The sequence below is a fragment of the Gekko japonicus genome, unplaced genomic scaffold (assembly GCF_001447785.1).
Source record: "Gekko japonicus isolate JY-2015 unplaced genomic scaffold, Gekko_japonicus_V1.1 scaffold358, whole genome shotgun sequence".
NCBI classification, from domain to species: domain Eukaryota; kingdom Metazoa; phylum Chordata; class Lepidosauria; order Squamata; family Gekkonidae; genus Gekko; species Gekko japonicus.
Window position 1 is genome coordinate 216,711 of NW_015161962.1, and position 11,260 is coordinate 227,970.

The window sequence follows — 11,260 nt, forward strand, 5'->3', positions numbered from 1 at the left end:
CATGATAACAGGCTTATTGTGGTTTCTTCGCTTCATGAATATCCTGCCGCTTTCCAGACGCAAAGTGCCTCACACTGTTCTCCCCCCTCCTCCGTTTTATCCTCCCAACAGCCCTGTGAGGTTGGCGAGGCTGAGTGTCTTTGAGTGGCCCAAAGTCTCCCAGAGACCTTCCAGGGCTGAGAAGAGAGTTGAACCTGGAGGACCCCCCGTCTGATGCCCCAGAAAGGTCGCGGGGGGATGGGGGTGTGTGGAGAAAGTGGCCACGGAGCCCCCGCCTCTCTCTTGCCAGTGCAGGACTTGGCCACCACTACACTCCTCCCCCCGCCCCCCAATTCCAAATCCTGCACGGACAAACGTCCCCCTGCTGAGGTTTACTGTGGTGAATGCTGTCGTGACTCCTGTACTGCAGGGACAGAGACGGAGAAGTCCACTGACGGCTTTCAGCCACGAGCTCTAAGTGGCATCTCCGTGCTCAGAGACAGCCCCTCGGGTGGCTTTGGGACTCATCCCCCTCCTTATCCGCCTTCGGGGGGGGGCATCTGACTAGCCGTTGTGGGCAGCAAGTTGTTGTTGTTGTGATGATGATGATGATGATGATGATGATGATGATGATGATGATGATGAAGAGATTGGATCTATACCCCATGGCCCTTCACTACCCAAAGGAGTCTCAGAGCGGCTTACAAACTCCTTTTCCCTTCCCCTCCCCACAACAGACACCCTGGGAGGTGGGTGGGCCTGAGAGAGCTCTGACAGAAACGGCTCTTTTTCAAGGACAGCTCTTATCAGAACTACGGCTTGCCCAAGGCCATCCAGCCAGGTGCTAGTGGAGGAGAGGAGAATCCAACCCAGTTCTCCCATGACACCAAACTGGCTCTCAGGTGGACCCAGCTAATCCAGCACGGCTGCTCCTGCTCTCCCCCAATGGCTGCTGCACACAGACTGGGGGGGGGCTGAGTGGGGCATTGCCCCCCTCCTTAACAAGCTCTCAGCATGCACAGGCAAACGCTCGACTGCACAGCAGGCCTTTTGGGGTGGGGTGGGGGGACAATATTTTTCTGAATTATTAGGAGACCCTCCAAGACATCCAGTGTGACATTGTGGTTAGAGTGTCAGCCTGGGATTTGGGAGACCAGGTTCGAATCCCCGCTCTGCCCTGGCTGCTGGCTGGGCCATTCACTCACTCACTCACGCACACACCCAGTTTGGTGTCGTGGTTAAGTCCGTGGACTCTAATCTGGGAGAACTGGGGTTTGATTCCCCACTCCACCACTGGAAGCTGCTGGATGACCACAGGTCACTCACAAGTTCTCTTAGAGCTGTTCTCTCAAGGGCAGTTCTCTCAGAGCTCACTCGGCCCCGCCTACCTCACAGGGTGTCTGTTGTGGGGAGGGGGACGGGAAAGGCGTTTGTGAGCCCCTCTGAGACTCCTAGTGAAGGGCGGGGGGGGGGTATGAATCCAATCTCTTCTTCTTCTTCTAATCTACCCCCTGTTGTGAGGATAGGGTGGAGGAGGGGAGAGCAGCCCTGCAAGCCGAAGGGGAAGGCTGGGCAGGAGGAAGCAAAGACAAACAGAACGAAGTACTCCCGAAGCAGCCCAGACCTGGCCTCTGAGGTGCCGGGTCTCATTCCCAGGGAGCATTCAGCCGTGCACTAAGCTGGGGTGTGCAAAGAAGAGCAGGGGTGGGAACTGGAGGATAAGCACACACACACACACACACACACACACACACACACACAGAGGCCCCCAGCTCCTGGGAGGGTCCGCAGGCCAGGTTTCTCGCCCGCCCGCCCGCCCGCCCACTCCCCTTGTCTGAGGCAGCTGCTTCTGCCTTGGGTCTCCTCTCCCTCCCTCCTCAGGTCCACCCCCACCCCGCCCCCAGCACAGAGAAATTTCGAGAGAGCCATTGTTCTCTGCACACCTGGGGGGAGCTGGGCTCTGAGCCCGGGCAGTGACCGCCCCCTGGCCTGTGGGTGGGTTGCCCCCCCCCGCCCGGCTCTGGCACCGGCCCCTCCCTCATTAGCTGCCGCAAAATAATAATTTTATTCTTAATGGAGTTTCTGCCGGCAACCCACAATAAAGCTCCCGTTGAAAGGGAAAGATCCTAAACCCACCAGGTGGCAAATGCCAGTGGATCCAGAGCGTCTCCTTTCAATTGTTGTGGGGTTTTATGGCTGTTACATCATTCCTCTTTACAGAAATGGAACTTTTAAAAGTTGAGTCGGCAAGGTGGACGGCCCGCTCTACGTCTGAAGGAGCAGGGTGGCCAATTAATTAAAAAACCAAAACCCTCGACGTTTATCAAGGACCTTTCTGATAGGCACCAGCACAGGGAGGAATCCTTCCCCTTCGCTCTTCCAGCCGTTTGGCAGGGCCGAGACTTCATCCACCAGGGGCAGAAATTGGCCTGTGGTGGGGAGGGGGAACTGCAGCAGGGAGGCAGAGCCAGGGACTTGCGTGAGTCTACAGGGGTACCTGGGGCTGAGGCAAGCTCCCCGGGGGGCCCCATCACCCCTGGGGGCCACCCACCTGCCCCTTAAGATTTTGACGCAAACCAGACAGGGTTTTGTTTTGGGAGGAGCCGTGGCTCAGTGGCAGAGCAGCTGCTTGGCACGCAGAGGGTCCCAGGTCCAATCCCTGGCAGCATCTCCAGTTAAAAGGATCAGGTAGTAGGTGAAGTGAAAGACCTCCACTACCTGAGACCCTGGAGAGCGGCTGCCAGTCTGAGTGGGCAACGCTGACCTTGATGGGCCAGTGAGCATCTGCTCTTGGCATGCAGGAAGAAGAAGAAGAAGAAGAAGGAGGAGGAGGAGGAGGAGGAGGAGGAGAAGAAGAAGAAGAAGGAGAAGGAGAAGGAGAAGGAGAAGGAGAAGGAGAAGGAGAAGAAGGAGAAGGAGAACGAGGAGGAGATTGGGTTTATACCCCATGGCCCTTCACTACCCAAAGGTGTCTCAGAGCGGCTTACAAACTCCATTCTCTTCCCCTCCCCACAACAGACAACCTGGGAGGTCGGTGGGGCTGAGAAAGCTCTTGACAGAAACTGCTCCTTTTCAAGAGCAGCTGTGCCAGAGTTATGGCTTGCCCAAGGTCATCCAGCCAGGTGCAAGTGGAGGAGTGGGGAATCAAACCCGGTTCTCCCAGATTAGAGTCCGCACACTTCACCACGACACCAGACCGGCCCCAGGTTCAGTCCTCAGAATTTCCTGTGGAGGACCTGGTAGGAGGTGATGTGGAAGACCTCAGCCTGAGACCCTGGGCTGCCAGTCTGAGTGGGCACTGCTGACCTTGATAGACCCAGGGGGGTCTGGTTCAGTAATAAGGCAGCCAAGGCAGCGATTTCTGTGGGAATGGCCACCCTCCCCGGGAAGGAAGAGCCAGGGAAGGGTTTGCCCCAGGCAGCCCACTGCTGCCTCTGCTCCCATCTGCCCCTCTTCTACCCCCGCAGGGATACCTGCTGTGGGGCGTGGGCTGCCTTCACTGCCCGCTTGCTGGGCAAAGGGGGCCGGGCCGGATCCAGCAAGGCATGTGCCGACCCAGAGCATGCTGGGTAGGCAAAGAGGCCGGGGGGGGGGCTGGCCGGAGCGCGAACCCAACCTGCGCTTCGGGGGGGACCAAGGGGACTTCTGCGGAGGCAACCGTAGAGATTGGGGGTGCTGGGGGGAGCTCTCATCCCTGCAAGGGTTAGGGTTAGGGTTAAACCAGCTCTGGTCACTCAAAAGCGGCCTTCCTACGATGGGAGCGCAGAGAGTTCAAGCTGGCCGTGGCATATTTGGCAAAGAAAGAACCTCGCCTTCCTCCCAGAGCCATCGTGGGGTTTCCAAAGGGGTCCCCCGCCCAACACAAACTGGGAATCCCACCCCCACCCCCCACAGAGACTCAAAGAGGGATGGGGCAGGGGGGGAGAAGCCAGCCTCCAGCCCTGTGGAGCCATCCGGCATTTTTACGCCCCCCCCCCCATCGCCATGACTTCCCCTTTCAGGAGCAAGGGAGGAAGTAAAAAACATAGTTGGGTGGGTGGGGGGGGAAGAGAGCTGCATTTGGTGCTGGAGCCAGAGGAGCGCATTGTTCCCGGGGCCTCTGGAATGTGCGAGAAGAAGGCTGGAGGGGGTGGGGGAGAGTTACATAAAACAAGACCCTCCAGATACCAGAGGAAAGACACTTGAACAAAGAAGAGGAGGAGCCCCCCCCCCAGCTCTGTTCCCAAAAGGTCTTGGCTGCCGAGCCCCCTCACACAAGCCCTGCCTGGCAGGCAGAAGCTCCACGGTGTAACACTCCACCCCCCCCACCCCCAAATCTGGTGCCATCCAGGGGGACCCACGCCCTCCCTCCACGCCAGACAGAGGGGGCATTGTATGCCCTGCTCCCCTGGAACCCCTTGCTGGACCTTCTCTCCTGAGACTGCAGGAACGCCCCTGGTGCCTCAAAGCACCAACCCCACCACCACCACCACCACCACTCCATGAAATTGCTGAGCAGTCGGGTTAGAACGGATAAAAGGAAGTCCTTCTTCACCCAAAGAATCATGAACACGTGGAACTCACTGCCACAGGAGGGGGTGGCAGCTACAAGCACGGACGGCTTCAAGAGGGAATGAGAGAAGGATCTGGAGCAGAGGTCACTCAGTGGCTCTTAGCCACAAGGTATCGATAGGGACTCTCGGTCTGGGGCAAGGGATGCTCTGTATTCTTGGTGCTTGGGGGGGGGGCTTCTAGTGTCCTGGCCCTGCTGCTGGACCTCCTGAGGGCACCTGGTATTTTTGGCCACTGTGTGACACAGAGTGTTGGACTGGGTGGGCAATTGGCCTGATCCAGCATTGGCTTCTCTTATGTTCTTATGTTAAGAGCAGAGGTCCCTCAGTGGCTCTTAGCCACAGAGGTATAGATAGGAACTCTCCATCTGGGGCAAGGGATGCTCTGTGTACTTGGTGCTTGGGGGGGGCAACAGTGGGAGGGGCTTCTGGAGTTCTGGCCCCACTGCTGGACCTCCTGAGGGCCCCTGGTGTTTCTGGGCCCCACTGTGTGACAGACGGAGTGTGGGACTGGATGGGCCACTGGCCTGATCCAGCATTGGCCTCTCTCTTATGTTCTTGTATTCACGCCTACAGTCCAGAGGCCCTCTCTCTGGGCCCCAGCTGCTCCTTGTGAAGGGGACAGGAGAGGGGGGCACCCAAGGCACCCCCTGCAGGGACATGACCTGCCCCCCTCCTCCGGGAGGGCAAGGAGGAGAGAGCTCCCCCCTTCTCACATGGCCTCCCCCTGCCTTGACTGCTCCACCCAAAGGACCTGCCCCCCCCCCCCCGCAGATATGCCAACCCAGCCTGGCAGCTTCCCTGCTTGGCTTTCACAGCCTCCGTTCAGACAAGCGGTCCAGCAAGTCCCGCGCCCTGTTTCCAGCCGTGGCCAACCAGTTGCCCTGGAAGCCCAGAGGGAGGCGGAGGCTGCCTCCTGGCAGCGGGACCCAGAGGCCAACTGCCCCTGGCGGTGGAGGCTCCTTTTCATCTCGTGGGTAGTTGGCATGGACGGGCTTACCCCCCCCTCCAAATTAAAGCTGTCCTTATGCTTGTGACCATCACCACCTGGCTGGGAAATGTCAGGGATTCCTGAATGCGGTGATTTCAGGCCTGGACGCCTGGTTATGGTACCAAAATGGCCGTGGGTGGGCGGCCGATGCCAGGAGACAGGCGGGAGAGGAGGGCAACCCTGTTAATCCTCGGGCATCTTGTCAGCCTTTGATACTGTCCATCCCAGCTATCGACTCTGGACTGTGTCTCAGGGCCAGGACAAATTCTGCAGTGGCTCTGGTCCGGTTGGAGGGCAGGCTTCAGGTGATGGTGCTGGGGGGCTACTGCTCAGCCCCTTGGCCCCTGGGTTCCCACCAGGACAGAAGTGCTCCCGGCGAGCAGAGGATGGAGAAGTGGGCGGCAGCTGGGGCGAGGAGGGGCCTTCATCCGCTTCAACTGGCCGGCCAGCTGCGGCCTTCCCTGGGCAGAAAAGATCCATCCACTGTGCTACAGGGCCCCCCCCCCCGGTCACATCCAGTTTAGACTCTGCTGCACGGGGCTGCCCTCGAGAACTGCCCAGAAATGTCCACCGATACAAGGAGATTCCCAGACATCGTAACTGACTGCACACTGGGACAGGCGGTCGCAGAGCCAGTGATCATCTGATGTCAAAAGAGGGAATGTCACAAAAATGAGAGGAATAGTTAAAGGAAACACAAGAGTCAAATCCCTTGTTCAGTCGCACAGTCGAGTCCGACTCTCTGCGACACCATGGACCAGACCACGCCAGGCCCTCCCTTCTTCCGCCGTCCTCTGACGTTTGCTCAGTTTCATGTTCGTTGCATCTATGACACTGTCCAACCATCTCATCCTTTGCCGTCCCCGTCTTCTTTGACCTTCAAATCCCTAGAGCTATTTAAAACCACCCTCACTGAAGCCCAGATAGAATGAATTCCACAGGTGAGGAAAGGCACTGCCCAAGTCTAAAAGGTTAACAACGCAAGTCAAGGAAGCTATAAAAAGTAAAGAGGCTTCTTTTAAAAAGTGGAAGGTCTGGCCCAATGAATTGAACAGGAGGGACCACCGGCACTGGCAGAAGAAATGTAAGTCAATCATCAGACATGCCAAAAAAGAAAAAAGATTTTGAGAAGCGGGTTGCTAAAAGCATCAAGACAAACAATAAACATTTGTAAAAATATACACCCAGAACAGGAAACCAGCCAGAGAAGCAGTGGGGCCTTTGGGTGAGCAAGGAATAAAAGGAAGATGGGGAGATGGCAGAGAAGCTCAAGGACTTTTTGGCTTCTGTGTTCACTGTGGAAAGTGTGGGGCACAGACCCCCAGGCCACAGCCCCTGTTTTCAGGAAGGGAGTCTGAAGAACCGAGCCAAATTAAGGTGACCAGAGATGAAATTCTAGACCCACTGGGGAAATTAAAAACCAATAAGTCTCCAGGTCCTGATGGCATATACCGGAGAGTTCTCAGGGAACTCAGATGTGAGATCGTTGATCGACTAACCCATATATGTAACCTATCACTAAATTCAGCGGCTGTTCCAGAAGACTGGAAAGTAGCAAATGTGACACCATTTTTAAAAAGGGATCCAGAGGGGAACCAGAAAATTACAAGCCAGTCGGCCTAACATCTGTCCCAGGAAAATTAGTAGAAACTGTAATCAAGACAGAATTGTTAGGAACATAGAGGGACAAAGCCTGCTCAGGGAAAATCAGCATGGCTTCTGCAAAGGGAAGTCCTGCCTCACCAAGCTTTTGGAATTTTTTGAGAAAGTGAACAAGAATGTAGACATCATATCCCTGGACTTCCAAATGGCTCTTGACAGGGTACCTCACCAAAGACTCCCGAGTCAACTGAGCAGTCATGGGATAAGAGGATGGGTGTTCTTATGGGTTAAAAACCGGTTAAACGACAGGAAGCGAAGAGTAGGAAGAAACGGACAGTTATCACGATGGAGGAAAGTCAGCAGTGGGGTCCCACAAGGATCCGTCCTGGGGCCGGTACTGTTTGATTGATTCATAAATGATCCGTGACTGGGGGGGGGGGTGAGTGGTGGAATGGCCAAGTTTGCAGATGACACCACATTATTCCGGGTGGTGAAGACCAAGGCTGACTGCGGAGAGCTCCAAGAGGACCTCCACGATTGGATTCATACCCTGCCCTTCACTACCCAAGGGAGTCTCAGAGTGGCTTACAAACTCCTTTCCCTTCCACTCCCCACAACAGACACCCTGTGAGGTGGGTGGGGCTGAGAGAGCTCTTGACAGAAACTGCTCTTTTTCAAGAACAGCTCTTATCAGAACTACGGCTTGCCCAAGGTCATCCAGCAGGTGCGAGAGGAGGAGTGGGGAATCAAACCCGGTTCTCCCAGATTAGAGTCCGCGCACTTAACCACTACACCAAATGGCTTCATTTGTGGAGCTGACCCTCACGGGAGGCAGCGATGGCCCTAAAGGGGGATTAGACAAATTGGCAATGGAAGAGAAGTCTGTCCAAGGCACTGGCAATCAAATGGAACCTTCTGAAGGTGCCAACGGCAAAGGGGTAAGATCCGCAGGTGCCCGGCGGGACCAGAAAGGCTCCCACACTTCTAGCACTCCGCAGCATGTGCAAAACAGAACAGGAGAGCGTCTTGATAAAGGAACCAAAACTGCACTAGAAGGAGAGGAGATTGGATTTATACCCCTCCCTTCACTACCCAAGGGAGTCCAAGAGTGGCTCACAAACTCCTTTCCCTCCCCCTCCCCACAACAGACACCCTGTGAGGTGGGTGGGGGCTGAGAGAGCTCTTGACAGAAACTGCTCTTTTTTAAGGACAGCTCTTGTCAGAACTATGGCTTGCCCAAGGTCACACCAGCAGGTGCAAGTGGAGGAGTGGGGAATCAAACCCGGTTCTCCCAAATCAGAGTCCGCACACTTAACCACTACACCAAACTGACTCTAGTGATGGCCACATGCATAGATAGCTTCAAAAGGGGATGAGACCGATCCCTGGAGGATAAATCTATCAAGGGCTTCTAGCCATAGTGACTGAAAGGAACCTCCATATTCAGAGGCACGAGGAATCCCAGAGCTGGGAAGCAACATCAGGGGAAGGTCTCAGCCTCTCTGCTGTGTTGTCAGCCCTCCAGAGGAACGGTCTGGCCAGTGCGTGCGGTCACAGTGTGATGCTGGACTGGATGGACCACTGCTCTGACCCAGCAAGGCTCTGAAGCTTTGAACCAGGACACCGCCTGGAGTGGGCATCAGGCCAGTTGTTCGACCTGCAGCTGCTTCCAATTTGCTTCCGGCCCCCATCCAAGTCCCCGGCGTTGACCTCTGTATGGCTTAGCAAACTGAAGGTCTGTCTACTGCCCCCTGAACCTCCCCATGCCCTCCTATCTTCTTCGGAGGCCCACCTGAGATGAAACGGCTGCAGCCTGAAAAAGGGGCTTTTCGGTTGTGGCAGCAAAACCTGGCCCCACCCGAGGTTTGCCCTGTCTCCTTCCATCCTTGCCTTCTGCCAGCGGCTAGAGGCTTTTCTGTTGCATTTGGCCTCCTTCCCTCACCAGTCCTCTTAGGCCTCCTCCCTGTGTGTTTCCATTATTTTTTATTTTTAAATGTTTTATGTGTGCGTAAATTGGGTGGGAAGGCAGCACAGGAGTGTTCTAAATGAGTAAGAAATGCATCAACGGACAGTAAATTCCACAGATGAATTTTGTTGTTCAGCGACCCCGTGGACCACATCACGCCAGGCCCTCCTGTCTGCCGTGTCCTGCTCCGGAGCTTTGAATTACTCCGTTGAATTACTCATTGAGTAAAGAACTATTTCCTTTTGCCTGTCGGGAATTTTCTTCCCCACAACTTCGCTGGATGCCCTAGAGTCCCACCATCATGGGGGAGGGAGAAAACATACCCTTCTAGCCCCCTTTCTGCATTCCATGCATAGCTGACCATGTGTGTGTGTCCCCATCCCCCCCCCTTGGCAGTCTTTTCCTCCTCTACAGACTCCCCAGCTTTTTCTCGCAAGGAGCACCAACCCCTTGACCATCCCGGCTGCCCTCTTCTGTACCTTGCCCAGCCCGGCAACGTTCTTTTCCAGGTATGGCGACCAGAACTGCCTGTGGTGTGTTTTTCTAACGCAGTGCCCACACCCGGCCTCCTGCTCCCACTCAGCCCATGAGGAATGGCAGGCGGGGGGAGGGGGAGGGCAACCTGTGGAAGGACAAGAAAAGGACTCGGGTCCACATCCAGGGGCACCTGGGAGACTAGCTGGGTTCCCAGGGCCTCTGAGCGCCTTTCATCAGATGAAATACTTGTACTGGCCGGCAGTGTTCCCCCTAAGCTGAGTCAGTGTGAGCCTGCTCATGGTTTTTTAGCCTCCGGCTCACCCACTTTTGTCTCAGCTCAGGAAGGGTGGGGCTCCAGAGCAGACTCATTTATGCAGCGGCCAAATTGCTGGCTCTCAGCTTCAATGCCAGTCGCTCAGAGAGTAGAATTCTTGCTCACGAGACTCCACAGCTCAGAGGGAGCCTCTTGCCTGGCAGGGTGGCCCAGGAGAGGGTGGGAGGATCCGGCTGTCACAGGGCTGTGTCCAAGGGGGGGGGGGGGCGCCAGAGCTTCAACCCGCACACTCCCCGAGCACGGGGACCCTTGTCGAAGTTGCAGGGGAGGGACCGCCTCTCCCTCATCAGCTGGGCACATTGACAGGAGACTTGCCTGCCCCCAAACTGCCCGCCTGCCGAGTGCTGGCCTTCCGCATGGCCCTTGCGATCCCGGGAGTAGGGCTCGAGACTTCTGTACCATGCCTGGGGTCCTCCTGCGGCCAACATACCAGGCCAGGACACCCCTCTCCTCTCACCCCACCCCACCCCAGGGGCAGAGAGGCCCAGATGGGAGAGTCCAGGGAACGGCTTCCAGCTGGAAGCTGCCCGAGCAAGAAGGGGTCCCATGCGTTCCTCGGGGTCCCACATTGCCCGTGTGACTGACCTGGGGCAGGTGCTCCCAGAGGCTTACCGGGCAACCTTCCGGAGGAGCTGCCCCCTCCGTGCCCAGAACTGCCCTGCTCCTGGGACCTGGCCCGGAGGCCTCGACGACTGGCCTTCTGCAGGTCTCCGGGGAGTCAGCGCCACGTCACGTAAAGGAGTCGTCCGGCCATCCTCTGCCCAGCTCTGGAAAGTGGAGCCATTCCTCAGAGGGAGCGCCTACATCCCGTGGGCCCTGGCGGCCCTTAAAATGACTGCGTGGGCGAGGGTTCAGTAGAAGGAGGAAAGGGACTGGTTCAGGGCTGTGGACGAATGAAGCGCAACAGAGCAAAGGCATCTAGGAGCCACTTCGAGCCCAACGTCGCCTGGCGCCCCCCCCCCCGAAATCGCGGTCCGTGTCCAGGGCCACTAAGTCACTGAGGACGGAGGGGGCGGGGGAGTGAGGAGGGTGCCCCCCCATGCCCAACAAGGCACCGTTGTGCAAAACGCTCCCAACCCCCCTCTCCCCCCAAAACACAGCTGCTCCCCAAGCTTTTGCCAAGCAGCCCCAGACACAACACAGTCCTCACCTTCCCTACCTCAGCAGGGGAAACAAACGGCTCTGGGGGTACGTAAAAACGAGGAGCCCCCCACCCACCACCTTCCCGGTGGGGTCTGCTGGCAGTGTGTCCCTCTCCAAGACCCCCACCCCACCTGCTGGGAATCAGAGGACCCACCAAAAAGCTGCCAACCGGGCTTGCAGTGCCCCCCAGTGGCTGTGGACAACCGTGCACGCACTGG